The sequence below is a fragment of the Amia ocellicauda genome, chromosome 15 (assembly GCF_036373705.1).
Source record: "Amia ocellicauda isolate fAmiCal2 chromosome 15, fAmiCal2.hap1, whole genome shotgun sequence".
Classification (NCBI taxonomy): domain Eukaryota; kingdom Metazoa; phylum Chordata; class Actinopteri; order Amiiformes; family Amiidae; genus Amia; species Amia ocellicauda.
This window is the reverse complement of record NC_089864.1, coordinates 19,694,311-19,709,945: the sequence shown is the minus strand read 5'-3', so window position 1 is coordinate 19,709,945 and position 15,635 is coordinate 19,694,311.

Genomic DNA, 15,635 nt, shown 5'->3' with positions numbered 1-15,635 from the left:
AAGAAATCCATCTTGCCATTTGTCACAGTTTTTTTGCATTACTCCTTTACTCCCAAATAGATTTTAGATGTGTAAAATATGAACTTGTACTGAATTCTCCACAATCACCCATTACTTTGCCTGTCTTGTAATTTTATTCCTTGTATTTATTTATTTATATAAAGTTTTTTCATTTATTTTGTGTGTATTGCATGGTACCATATATACTAGAAATTGTATTAATAAAAATGGGGCAGTTTGAGCTCCTCAGTATTTCACTGCCAGGTATTTAACATCTCCTACCTGCTGGCAGGTATGTGCCAACACTCAATATAAATACAATAGTAATTTTCTTGATGGAAAAAATATGTACTTTAAATGTAATGATTTTATGTACTCATCTCAGGTATTATATAACTAATAAGAATAGCACAGAGAATGATTAAATAATAGCATTGATATATTCTAATACATTTACACCATTAAATAAGACCAATGTTATCTTATTAAAACAATGCATATTATTTACTCATATTACTTAGTAACTTAAAGAGTTCTTAGAAACATATCAATTTTATTAGAAAAAAAAAGCTTACTTGTCAGATTTCCCAAATTACTGAATTTGAGTACATCGTTTTCCAAAAATGTGTATTCTGGAGGGCAATTGTACATTATTCATAAATATCAACATGTATCTGTTATTTCTGAGACCATCAAAACTTGCTCTTCCTGAAAGTACTGAAAGCATCCTAGGAAGTGACTTCTAGTGCAAACCCACCAAGGGTGTAGATTAGAATTTTTGTATTCAGTTTTACTCATTATTATTAAATGTGTTTTTGATTTACTTGTTTCTTCTTGTAGAGATCACTGCATGACTTTTTCATTACATACAGGAAGAACAATTCTTGATTACCTTCCAAATGACAGGCACATATTTCCATTTATAAAAGTTTTAAATTGAACTCTGGAATGCAGGTTTTTGAAGAGCAATTGAACAGATCAGTACATCCATATTTTCTGTCCGGTTCTTTCCAACAGGCCTTCCTTTTTGATGATTCTGTCCCAATGTGTCTTCAAGATTGATTTCAGGCGCTTTTTGACAAAGCTTTGGAGCACGTTGGTTGTAGCCCTTCTTGTCCTGCATGGTTATTCTCTTTAAGAAGAGCGATTTTTAATTGAAGTTGAAAATGGGGTCCTTATCAGCCCTTTGCCTTACCTTTGCCTCCCATGCTCCACAAGATTTTGAAAATTTCACCTTCATGTGCAACTTGTCCATGTAGCAAAATCTTGCCCTGTTGTGAGTCATTCGCACGCATCACAAAAGTCTTGTACCGACTGAACTTGAAACCTCTTTATACGCGGTTGCTGTTAGTCAGGAAATCTCGCTCTGTATTTCCTGGTGCATGTGGTACAGAAGGGCGATGTCAACAGTAAAATCCAGCTCCTCAAGCCGAAACCAGAGTGACCACTTTACTCCCAGCTGTTGTTTTGTTTCCCAGTCTTCGGCCAGCAGAAATAGTAGTGGAGACCCTTGACATACCCCATTCGCCACAATAGTTCTGTGAGGGACCCATTGTACGCCAGTCAACTAGCAAAATTTAGGTAAATCCTTTGGGTTATAGTATGTAGATGAATTTCTCTATTTTGCCCTAAAAATACTCATTAACTTCAAGAAGGAGTTGCAGTCTAATCTAGTCAACTAAGGTGAAATAGAGAGGGGAATTTCTCTCTATTGATTATTCCACTGTAAAGTGAAAACTATGTGATCTGTACAAGGTCGGTCCTTGCATAATCAGCATACTGGTCTCTTTAACTCCTGTCCAGTGCTGTATTTAGCCTTTCAAGTACAATATGGTTTAAGTAGTCATCTAAATCATTATCATTATATACCACTAGTCATTATAGTTTGCAACTATATTATCATAGTCACAGAGCACAAGTGTTTGGTTAGGACACAGTTATACTTTAGTGTTGTTTTATTGCATGGAAATAGTAAATAGTTTCTTCTAGGTACTGTAAAGAAAGAGGTAAAGATAAGCATTTTACGTATACAGTAATTTGTATCTGCATAGGCACATATGATAACTATAACTTTCTTAAAATATGGTATCATAAATTAAACTTAGGATAGTATGCTGCCAGTTAAGTTCACAATATAAGAATTATTGCAGTATTTCAGTTACAAGTCATAAACAGAAGTGACACATGAATCACGGTGCTTTTGTATGTCTAAGATACTAGGCAGAATACGAATGTTCTAATGTTCACTTAAATAATATTAATAATCTAAAGCAATTTAAATGGTGGGCCAATTGCTCCCTTGGTAGCTGCAGAGCAGATCAATTGCAACATCCCGCAATCTCCCCACCACCATTTTTTTTTGTTTCAATTCATTGAGATATATACAAATGTTTATACATGATTTAAAAAGATATTGGCCAATCAAAAATGTACAAACTAAATATTGAAACTAATGTTTAACTGACAACGCAACAATCATGTCATTATGGGATGTAATTGGTCTTGTTCGTGGTCCATTTCAGTAAAATCCCATGGTGAATCTTATCCTATGGGATCGTCATTGGTGAAATCTGAATTCACAACAGCGAACTTGGACTTATTCTTGGACCTCCTATATACGTGCAGAGTACTATGTGAACAAGAAGAAAATGGGTCTGTTTGTGCTCTGCATGTCTTTCTCCACAATTCATCAAAACTGATGCAGGAAACGGTCTGCCATTATATCTGTTACACCTGCTTTTCTAAATTTGATTGCAATAGTAAAATTGAATTTTGCTCATTGAATTTTCATAGGGAAGTTAAGCTTTTGCAAAGTAAAATAACCATTTGTTTCTTTATTATATTAATGTTGTTTTGTGGGCATGCTAATGTATTTTAAAATTCCTTTTATGTTCTTGTGTAAGGTTCCAGTTCCATAGCAAGATTAGCTATACAGGTATACCCAGTGCCACCAATTTGGCAAAACCTTGGGGGTTCAAAGTTTAAATAAATAGGCAAATATGATTTCCCTACTCTGATTTCTGACTTCACAATGTATCTGTATTTAAATTAAAATTAAAACAATGTAGTTCATTTCCAAAATTGTAAAGATGTACCGATGTACCGACTGGATTGCCTGAGATGTACAATGTACCGACTGGATTGCCTGAGAGTTTGATACATTGAAATCAATTAAGCGCTACATTTAAATGTTTAGTTTAACAAATGTAAAGAACAGCAGTTTTGTATTGATCTGGATGGCATTTCTATTCATTAAATAGAAATAGGTGCCATAATAATGCTTATTGTTGGTATGAACACTGATCATCGAACAATATTACATTCCTTACTCACAAGTAAAATCCACAAGCAACAATTTCTGAGATCATAACAAAGCTCAGTTCCCTATTCAGTCTCTCTACCCGAATAGTTTGTTAATCCTTCTGAATTTTTGGCAGATTGGAGAAACGTTGAATAATATTTTCTGTACCCACAAAGATACCTGAACATATTTCATGTAAAACATGTAAGGCTGTACTGTAAGTGTTGATGATCACTGTTTATAATTAATGTTGAAACATTTACATTGGAACAATGATAGCAGAATGGAAATACAATACGTACAGTTGTTAATGCCAGTATTTTTCTATGCAAAATTTAAATGTATAAAACTGTATATTTGACCTGATGGTTTCCTGATGAAGATCTTACAGCCGATTGCTGCTTCCTCAACATTTCCAAACACTAGTTACTTCCTCCCAGCTTTTTCTTTAACATAATTCTAACGTGTCAAAGGTTCTTTGGACTGCCATGCTGCTTAGTCCTGCCTTCAAGCAGAAGTAAATTACCCAATCAGAGAAGCAAGCTTTTGGAAAACAGCTCTGTTAGGACACAACCGATCCAGGGGCAAAACTATATGTTGTGTCTGACTAGTTACTTGCCTTTAGGAGGTTCAACATACATAGGCATAGGTTTAGGGGGGGATGTTGAGAGAATGTTAAATTGTCCCCCCCAGTAATGTATGCCTGGCTCCATAGGCATAGGGGATGTGTCCCCCCCAGTTCTGAAATGAAACCTACGCCCCTGTGACATACACGATGAGAAAAAAAAAAACACATTTGTATACAAATGCTACTTTTGAAAATGTTGTTAAAATTGTAACGCATGTTAAACTAGACATTGTGTAATACTCATGATTTTTCTTTTTTTAATCTTCAAGGCTAGGGGGTGTGATCACCCCCCCAAATGGCGCCACTTGGTATACCTCACCTTGCACAAGAGAGAGGTTCCAGAACTATTTGTATATGGGGTCATAAATACATTGAATTGAATTCTGGGGATACGTTTCATGAATGCTAACACAAACATGAAAATTAGTTCAAAATTGATATAAATGTGCTATTAATCAGAAAATTGGGTTGATAGATTAACAATAAAAAAACAACACTCATAAACTCACCATATTTATTGCAATTTAAATTTGAATCTGCTTAAGTTTCTGTCTCCTGAATTATGCTATTTTGATTATTTTTAGTTTCTCCCCTAAGAACTTTCATTTTCAGAAATTTGTGAGCCCATATTAAAATTCTTTGTTTAATTTTAATGCTCTTTTTGTAGAAGTAAATCTATGCAAGGCAAGTGTTGCATTTGTTTCATGCTATGTTTCATATTTTGAAATTTAAATGAATTGATTAAATAGATAAATAAATTACCACTAGAGCAAATCTGTGGTTAGCGAGGTACACCTGTACTGTTTTGTTTTTCATAGTCATTTTGTTACAAGAAGGATATATAAAACAAGTTTTTACAACTGAAAATAGATTGTACAGAGCTTTATCTGTAGCTTCATAATGAAAGGAAAACAAATAAACTGAAAAAATCTGCTCTGGAGATATCAAGTTGTCACAATGTTTTATTCTTTTCCTGCTTCTGCAGGCTGGACAGCACAGGACAGTGGGCCGGACGTGGCCTGTAAGTTGGCAGTTGCTGACCACAGATCTAAAGAAACTGACTGGGTGCAATTGTTGCTAATTTAATGTCTTTCACACAAAACACATTCTGCAGGATCAATTTGTTTAACTCATTAATCTTACTCCACAGAAACAGCAGAACATACCATCTTTAAGAGGATTCATTGAGCTCTTTAAATTCTCGGTCATGGAGGTACTGAAAGCTGATCTTGCCAAAGATTTTATTGGATCCTCATTTAATGGCGATGGAAGCGTACTCCTGTAAAAATACATGGGAAATGCAAGTTCAAATTATAGCACAGGGAGACCCATTTCATGATTAACCAACATTAAACTATCACTCAAATATAAAGTAGTAATTGGAATAAAATGAGGATGAGGATAACATAACAATGTTGAAAAACATACAGGAACAACATTATTTTGACCTAGAGCATGAATAGACAGGGAAGAACACTAAATAAATGAAAATAAAATATTCACAAAATTCCTTTTATTTACGGATTTGAAATCAATACTGGTTTGACACACTTGAACCTGACTAGTGCAGTTGCTATGAACTATTCTTTTAAGCAAGGGCGATAGAAGAAAGCAGTGAAAGCAGAGAGCATTATTTTCCAGTACTTTCTGAATAGAAATGAAACTGCAGAATAGTGAACATTTTTATTAAATTACTTCCAGCAGTCTGTTACCATGGAAATTGTCATTCAACCCTGACCTAATCATTTTGTATTTTGCAATACTGTAGTTAGTATTAAATGCTAATTCAGCTTGTATTTGCTCTCCAGTTGCACATAATCTTGCATGTGTAAGTCACATCATATGAAGCTAATTCATACTTAACAGCTTATATAAGCTATTAGATGGGCCTAATATAACCCTAATTGTGTAATTTATTTATTTCAAGAGGAGTGCTATTTTATTTTAAATTATTTTAATGAATAAAAGTGCAGCTGTCTCGCTGAGGCAGTATTAAGCTTTCTAACAGACTTCTTTCACAATGCCACTAATAATATAGTGGGTACTTCATGTTGGCATTATGGCAGCTTGCAGTGTTCTCTGTGGCTTGTTTCAACACCAGTGATGGCAATCTGACATAATGCAGCACTAGACGTTGCTTGTTTTTTTTTTTTCCACACAGCATCTTAGGAAATGGGACTTCAAACCATGAAACCAATTAAGAGGGATCCCTTAATGCACATGAAAGGAACCATTATCATATGAATGCTGTGCGTCCTGTGGATTGATAAAACTCACACTATTCCCACAGTCTTTTGGCTTTAACTTCCTGGATCTCTTTCATCTAGACTCGGCGTGGCATTTGTCTGCTTTCATTTTTAAAGGCAATCTCTTCTTCCCAATAATCTGTGGAAATCTGTTTTCTCAATATTCAGTCCTCTTCCAGAAATGGCTTTTCCATAGCATTACTAAAGAGCAGCAAATGCTCTGCCACATACCCCACAGGGGGGTTTTAAATACGTGTTGCGTTTTCATTGAATTTCGTTTCAGCTGCAAAAGTGTTAAGCAATATAACTATTAAAGCAGAATATTAAACAGAATAAGACATGTTAATTTCAGTTCAGTATTGGGGCAAACATCATACTGTTTACATCAGCACAACCAGATAGTTTAAGTTAAAACCTGTATTTATGTCTGTACCAAGGTAGGAATATCAAGGTACATACACAAGAGTTCATTTTCCTGAGAAGTTTAAATGTTTTACTAATTTTAAACTTTAATCAATTTTACATTAATTATTTGGGCTCGATATGTATTAGAGTGAGACAGACAGATAAAATAGGCAGAGGTCTCTCCAGGAACATTAAACAACTTTTATTCACAATGTAAATAAATATCAAAATTTGGCTTGGCAGGCCAAAATATCACAACTTCCAAAGTATAAATATTTGCTGTAGCAAAATTTTATTTCTCTCCTAGCCCAGGTACTACTGCTGCTTCTATCATCTGCTGTCTTCACAGTCCCTCATTCCCTTCATACAGTGCAGTCAACTGTTCCATTAACTTCAGCTGCTCTCTACACAGGGCTGCATCTCTGCTATTATAGTTTTTACTGCTAGCACGAAGAATCTTCCGTCAGATAAGTCCCTACCATATATCCATATAAAGTCAATGGAGCTAAAGCCATGCAAACTTACAGAAAATGGGTGAGCTTCAGCAGCTTCTATTATCAAATGTTAAAGAATACAATGAAAACCCATAGAGTACAATATGGTTCTCATACAGCTAGAGCATCCCACTTCGCTGAACGGAACCTTACCTGGACCGAGGGGTGGGCTGCTGAGAAGTGGGATTGTGTGAGAACTTGTAGTTGATGGCAAACCCTATCCTATGCCCTTTTTAAGTGAAGGTTCAGAGGCTGCTGATGGAACCCTGTCCATATTGTGCACATCTCCTTACTTGCAACCGCTTGCTTGGTGTGGTCAGGGCCCATGCAAGCTACACAATATGATTGCCTTGACAAGCCTCACACTGGTGGAAACTTCCTGACTGAGACTCCTTGCTGTGGTTGAATATTACTTTAAGAGATATAGTATCTATGTATATGTCCCATGCCATGGGTGTACTGGCAAGGGATCACCCTAATCAAATACTATGCCACTCTGATATTTACAGAGAACTCAAATATACACCCTCCACCATACAGGACGTCTGGATCTCGGCACACCAGCAGGACACCAGGTAAAGATAAATGCAACAATGTTTTATTATACACAATGAGCAACAGTAAAAGACAGTTACGGGCAACACATAATTCTTATAAATGGGAATGCAGTAACAAATAAAGAACTATGCGTAAACCTATTTAAACATACCTTTATGAAAGACTATAAAAATGTCCCTAACTAAAACTAAATAATAATTTCCCTTATAGTAGCCAGAAGGAGCATCACTGGAATGTCTGCAACACAAACACATAGGACAAATAAATCACATTGAAGTTCAGCTCTAACAGATAGCTGCCAGTAAGTTCGATCAGTTTAGTCCCTTCTCTTATCTTATCCTTGTCATGAACACGAATAGCCCTCCAAGTCACTCATGCTTCCCTTAGTTGGTGCTGCTGTGCTTCTACTTCTCCTTGTGGAAAATGCTGTGTGCAACTGGTCCAACTCTTCCTCCTTATGTGTGGCAGGGGTCTGGAGATCTCTCCGCCTACATCTGCCGGCTGGTTCGCTCTCTCAGCCCACCGACTGGTGCGCTCTCTCTCTCGGTCCACCGGCTAAAGTGCTCTCTCTCTCAGCCTGCTGGCTGGTGCGCTCTCCCGGCTGGGGTACTGGGGTACAGAGGTACAGAGGTACACAGCCCTTCACACCCATCCATGGCCCCCCGAGCTAATCATCTAGTTAGGGAAGCTTGAGCTCGTGGGGCTGCCCACCTTCCCCCACCCTAACACAGGCATACACAGCGGTCAGGACACGCACCCATCTCCTGCTCACCCGCTCTTCCGCTCACTCGGCCCCAGGGCGGAAGGCCGGTCACTCACCCCCTCCTACGCCGCCTCTCATCCCTGACCTCACCCCAAGTATTCCCCCGGCCCCTCTCCTGCCCAGGGAGAGCCACCGCCTTCACCTCCCATTCTGCTGTGGCTCTTGCTCTGTCTCTTGCTGCCTCCTCTCCAGTCTAGTCTTTCTTGTAACTTGGGGACCCTGTTTTTAGCTCCCCACGTGGGTTGGGGTGCAGTTGAAGAGAGTCAGTCTGTCAGGGCTGACAGGATTAACTTGTAGTTAGTAATCAAAACACATGTGAAAGTAATAAAGTAATAAAACATTAAAGCAATTAGCAATTAGTGAAAAACTCAATAGTGAAACGTGAATAAGGTATTTAAACAAAAATACATAAGGAGCAAAAAAGCATACATTTAGAATAAAGCAGTGAATAATAAAAATACATAAAAAACAACATAAGTATAGTAAACAAGCTGCCAGTGTATGTGACATACAGCACTGGAAAAAATTAAGAGACCACAGCACATTTTTCTTAAATCAGCTTCTCTATATGTATGGCAGCCATTCCATTCCATTGATGTTTTTATTTGGAATTTGGGAGAAATGTTGTCAGTAGTTTATAGAATAAAACAAAAATGTTCATTTTACCCAAACACATACCTATAAAAAGTAACACCAGAGAAACTGATCATTTTGCAGTGGTCTCTAAATTTTGTCCAGAGCTGTATATAGCTATACTGCATGCTCAATTATAGAGTTATACACAGGTATATAAACATAAAATGAGCAAAGCTCCAGTCATCAGTCACAGTGAAGTGTGCTGAAGGGCAACGAAGTGCAATGAACCTCTCTGAAGCATGCTAAGCTGCACCAAAATGCACCAAGGCATACTGAGCCATACACAGGTTCGCCAAAACACAGCCAGACATACTGAAGTGCAATGACGTGTGCCAGAGTATACTAAGGTGACGTGTACCAAGATCGTGGAACACTGAGCATCAGACCGAAGCTAAATGTTGGTGAACCAGGGTGCGTCGAGTATTGACACTGAGGCCGGTGTCGGAGAGGCTAATGACATGCCTGGCTCAAGACACTGCACTCTACAACGGGAAGAATGTAGCTAATGGGGAAAAAAAAGGCCAACAGAGTAGTGGAGATACAAGGTTTTACATTCACATATGCTTTCCATAAAATAAAATGGAAATATAAATAAATCACGTTACCTTGATATTTAGATCTCACTTATGCAGAAATACATATTCCAACAGGGGAAATAACATTACATTGTCCATATGTGCTCAGTTCAATGTCTGTAAAGTATCTTTAGTATAAAGTATATCCTTCCATTGCATAATGGCATAGGAATTCAGATTAGGATCCAATTGCACACCATCTGAAGAATCTATACTACTAACTCTTGGTTTGCATATCCTTACTGCTTTCAGAAATCTGAAATCTAGCTAAAACTGGATTGCTTATTTAGCATCTGGGCAGCTCTAGTTCCAGTGATTGGTATGTATGTATTTATTCAGCAACCATTATGTCTTTCAGACAAGTTCAGCATCCACGACACAATAAGCTATAATCAGGGGGAAGCAAGGTTCAAAACTTTGTATATCCTTACAAATATATAGTAAATTATGGTCATCATATTAAGTCACAAGGTCACCCTTAAGTCATTCAACAATGTTAAAGAATTCAAATGTAAGGTTTCAAAAACAAAGCCCAATAATGTAACTGTCTTACTGGATATGGCATCAATATTTACTTTGAATTCACATGTTATAGAACAACAACTTTACAATCAAAGCGTTTCCACCTTAAGGCACTGATTCTTTCATTTTGAATGGTAAACCACCTCTGATTCAGGTATGGTGTCATTTCAGACCTTGTTCTAAGGTACAAAATCAATCTCCAAACTCACAAATAAATAACTTAGTTGACAGAATATTGCAAAAGTTAATAAAGAGAGATGTTATTTCTCAGTGAGTATGAATGTAACATATTTATTTGTTACTGACAACCAACTGAGGGGAAATACATGTCCTCTTACTTGAAAGAGCGTCATGTTTATTACGCCCCTGGATACATTGTCTTCATAGAGTTTATAGTTGTATTCTTCAGAAGGTTATATACAGTGAGGGAAAAAGTATTTGATCTCCTGCTGATTTTGTACGTTTACCCACTGACAAAGAAATGATCAGTCTATAATTTTAATTGTAGGTGTATTTTAACAGTGAGAGACAGAATAACAACAAAAAAATCCTGAAAAACGCATTTCAAAAAAGTTATAAATTGATTTGCATGTTAATGAGGGAAATAAGTATTTGACCCCTTCGACTTAGTACTTGGTGGCAAAATCCTTGTTGGCAATCACAGAGGTCAGACGTTTCTTGTAGTTGGCCACCAGGTTTGCACACATCTCAGGAGGGATTTTGTCCCACTCCTCTTTGCAGATCCTCTCCAAGTCATTAAGGTTTCGAGGCTGACGTTTGGCAACTCGAACCTTCAGCTCCCTCCACAGATTTTCTATGGGATTAAGGTCTGGAGACTGGCTAGGCCACTCCAGGACCTTAATGTGCTTCTTCTTGAGCCACTCCTTTGTTGCCTTGGCTGTGTGTTTTGGGTCATTGTCATGCTGGAATACCCATCCACGACCCATTTTCAATGCCCTGGCTGAGGGAAGGAGGTTCTCACCCAAGATTTGACGGTACATGGCCCCGTCCATCGTCCCTTTGATGCAGTGCAGTTGTCCTGTCCCCTTAGCAGAAAAACACCCCCAAAGCATAATGTTTCCACCTCCATGTTTGACGGTGGGGATGGTGTTCTTGGGGTCATTCCTCCTCCTCCAATCACGGCGAGTTGAGTTTGATTTTGGTCTCATCTGACCACAACACTTTCACCCAGTTCTCCTCTGAATCATTCAGATGTTCACTGGCAAACTTCAGACGGGCCTGTACATGTGCTTTCTTGAGCAGGGGGACCTTGCAAGGGCTGCAGGATTTCAGTCCTTCACGGCGTAGTGTGTTACCAATTGTTTTCTTGGTGACTATGGTCCCAGCTGCCTTGAGATCATTAACAAGATCCTCCCGTGTAGTTCTGGGCTGATTCCTCACCGTTCTCATGATCATTGAAACTCCACGAGGTGAGATCTTGCATGGAGCCCCAGACCGAGGGAGACTGACAGTTATTTTGTGTTTCTTCCATTTGCGAATAATCGCACCAACTGTTGTCACCTTCTCACCAAGCTGCTTGGCGATGGTCTTGTAGCCCAATCCAGCCTTGTGTAGGTCTACAATCAGCAAGATTTCTGGATCCCAGGTGTCTTTTATACAGGTAACGAGCTGAGATTAGGAGCACTCCCTTTAAGACAGTGCTCCTAATCTCAGGTCGTTACCTGTATAAAAGACACCTGGGATCCAGAAATCTTGCTGATTGATAGGGGATCAAATACTTATTTCACTCATTAATGTGCAAATCAATTTATAACTTTTTTGAAATACGTTTTTCAGGATTTGTTTGTTGTTATTCTGTTTCTCCTTGTTTAAATACACCTACCATTAAAATTATAGACTGATCATTTCTTTGTCAGTGGGCAAACGTACAAAATCAGCAGGAGATCAAATACTTTTTTTCCTCACTGTAAGGTAGTGCAGTTACTTTTGTTTCTTATTCTGATTGAAGAAATCAAGTTCAAATATGTTGTTATCTTGTTCTAGTTGTACTGGATCTGTATGAGAGCGATTTCCACTCGTTTATTGTAAACTGTGAGTAAAATAGATAAAAACTGCTCCATGTTATATTGACAAATTATTATCAAGATGTGTTAAAGGATTGTAATGACCTTGCGAAATAATATTAAAACAAGATGACATTTAATGTAATTCAGTGCAGGTGTTCAGTTACATTGAAAACAAGCCAATGTAAATATGTTTCTCAACAGAGAATATTGTAATACTTGGAGTCCTCAAAAACATTTAGCACTGTTATCCATGCCAATCTCTCACAAAACGCTAGGATGACCTTACATATTCTAAAATAATTTAATCGTAGGAAATCATTAAACATTGGCTTCAAAGAGCCGTTTTATAGGACAATTGACAGATTAGATATGAATGAAGTATGAGTAATCTGATTTCATGGCAATTATTTTAATCTTATTTATGCATTTGGATATAGATGTGTTTAATCCCATATTGTGTAACGTACAGTGTTTATGTTCCATTTGGAAAAATAATAGATTTACAATATATACAATATGTGCAATAAGAAATATATTTTATATATTGTAAATATGAGTCTTCCATATGAGGAGATGTATAAATCTAGACACCGAATTATTTGAAGGAATTTGTTTCCCTCTAAAGTATACAGTCCATGGCAATATGGTGTTTCAATAATTAATAGTGCTTATTCTGTATGTTTTACTGATGCATTTTAAATCCCAAAATGATTAATCCTTAGGCTTCTCTAAATCCCTTTACCTATGTCAAGCGATGATTTGCCAAGAATGCTGCTTCTCTTAAAGTGTTCAAACCCTAAAGAAAGTGATCACATATCACAAGTATGTTTTTTTAAACTTCCTCCAGGGTTAGGTTAGGTTTTCCATGGCTGGCTTGGAGAAATATCAGCAGCTACCCCCTTTACTCCAATTACAATAAGTCCCATAAAAAGACATTTCTGTGATGCTTTAGACAGATGAAGTGTTTCAAGGCTTTTTCTTCTAGAGACAACATAGTATGGGGATGTGCTTGCCACTGTCGTAGAGATATGTTGTACATAAGAAACATAAAATAAAAAAATAACACTTTCTGACTGTACAGACTAATTATTAGAACTATTTCCACTGTTACATGTATTCAAGGACATGTTACTTATTTACTCTGATAGACAGTAAAACAGATTGGGATTCTGTAATTGTCAGGATCAAAGTGGGACATCTTTCGACTGATTGATAGTTGCGTATAGAATAGCATGAAAAATTCTTACCCCAAGCAGTTACATATTACACATTACAAATACTGCCTCTGGAAAGCACGGGGGTGTCTTGTGAAGCGTGCTGTCACTCACATTAAACACTGCTTAACACTGTTTACAATTTGAATTTGAAATTTTAAAAATGAATGCAAGGGAGCGTTACTTTAGAGCTATTAGGGGAAATATATGTATTTATTTCACTAGTGTGGAGTCAATAAATATGTTTATTGTAAAGACATCCAATTTCTGTATTATTTTCATTCACTGCTTTTAATTATAGTTGGGGTTCTGGATTTTGATTCTGATTTATTTGTTTTGTATTTGTCTCATTTGTTTGTTTTAGTAATGTTTAGGTATTTGTCCAAATGCACATGTTTGACTAAAGTAGCTGGTGCTTTTATCCTCCCCAGATGATTTTCCATTCATTGAATTATCCTAAAACCCTTACAAACCGACGAATCTTAAAACATAAAAAAAATAAAGAACACTTTGGCCGATTGTGGTTGTTTCCACTTAGATCTATAAACCAGCATTTTCCAACAACAAATAATGGTGAAATCATTTTTTGCTTTACATAAGAAAGTCTTAAAAGGTTTGGACAGATTGCACTCAAACTTTCAGAAACTTTAACTCTAATTTGAAACTGCATTGGTGTTGTACTTAGTAATGGAAAGAGGGTCTCTTTCTCTAATGTAGCTCATGGCCTTTTTCCAAACTACTTTAGACTTGTGTATTTTGGAAGATTCGCCAGATTTTTGTTTCAGTGCACTGGTGACAGATCTCAGCAAACAGACACGTCTCTACCTGCCTAACAAAGCTGTTTCAGGGCCATGTCTTCCTTCTCTTTCTTAAAGCTCACATTTTGATTTGTTTTTTAATTGTTTTACATCAGAGGAGACATGCAGATTTTTAAAAACAAATGAACAATGTACATACACACAGTATCTTAACAAACTGCTTGAACATTGTGAAATTTGAATCTTTTTATCTCATTGTTAAGCAGACATAAATACAGACAGATAAATATTTACACATGTTTATCTTTTTTTTTTTTTTTTTAATAAGCTAGTTCACATACTAACTAGCCTAATTAGACTCATGAACTGTTTTAAGTATTTCCTTAGTAGAACACAGTATGCTGGTAAACTATCCGATTTTACTCAGTTGAGCAATGGAAAATATTTGCCAGTCATCCACAATTCCTCTTAATTGCTTTCCCCTGTTTTATTTGTTTAATGACCACCAACATTGTTAATCTCCCTCGGGGTTACAATGTGTAGCTCAACTCAGTGTCACTAAGGGCTAAACCAAATCAAAATGTTGACCTACCCATGAATTGCAAAGTACAAATCTTTACCCTGTTCCAGTTTAATTTATTATTAGAAGCCACGTTCCACTATTTATGAATGAAATCACAATAGAGTACAACTTCGTAATTTGTGATTCACCAGTGGGTCAAAGTTTTGAGTTAGTCCAGCCCTAAAACCACTGCCTGTATAATCTACATGTTCTGTATTTTACTTGATATGTCAGTGGTTGCTAAGTGATGATTATTAAGTCATCAACTCTAGAGATAGATTGTTAAATCCAACTCGGAAATGGCTAATGAAAAATTATAAATATGCTATATGACAATATACAGAAAAAGTGCGATATGTGCCTGAGCATTAAAATTCAGTACATAGTAGATAACTTACTCCATGTTTGAAATTGCCCTATTGGATCCACTTTGTTCTGTAAAAACAGATCTAGGAAACATATAGAACTGATTATGAATAAAAGCTTCAATCTTAAAATTAGGAAAAATGTGTGAATAAGCCAGAAATTGTCTTGAAATAACTGTTGCACATGCCTGGGGCTATAGGGCCAAGAATGTAAACAACTCAAGTCTAGCGTTCAGAAGCCTTTACAAGTCACCTGTATTTTTCTTCAAATATCTTGAGATTCAGTTTGTTTTGAACTGAAATGCTCTCACTTGTTTAGACTATATCATTACTTTGGATAGGCTATAGTACATCTCATATTTTGATTTCAGAAGTGTTTTAATTGTGTTAATAATAATTTGAAGAAAAAGATAATGATGAAAAATTATATATATATATATATATATATATATATATATATATATATATATATATATATATATATATATATATATTACACTTTAATCACATAATCCACATCATTTTGCCATTGTATTCAGCTAGTCTTAACATAAACTGTTTATATACAGCTTAGCAACATC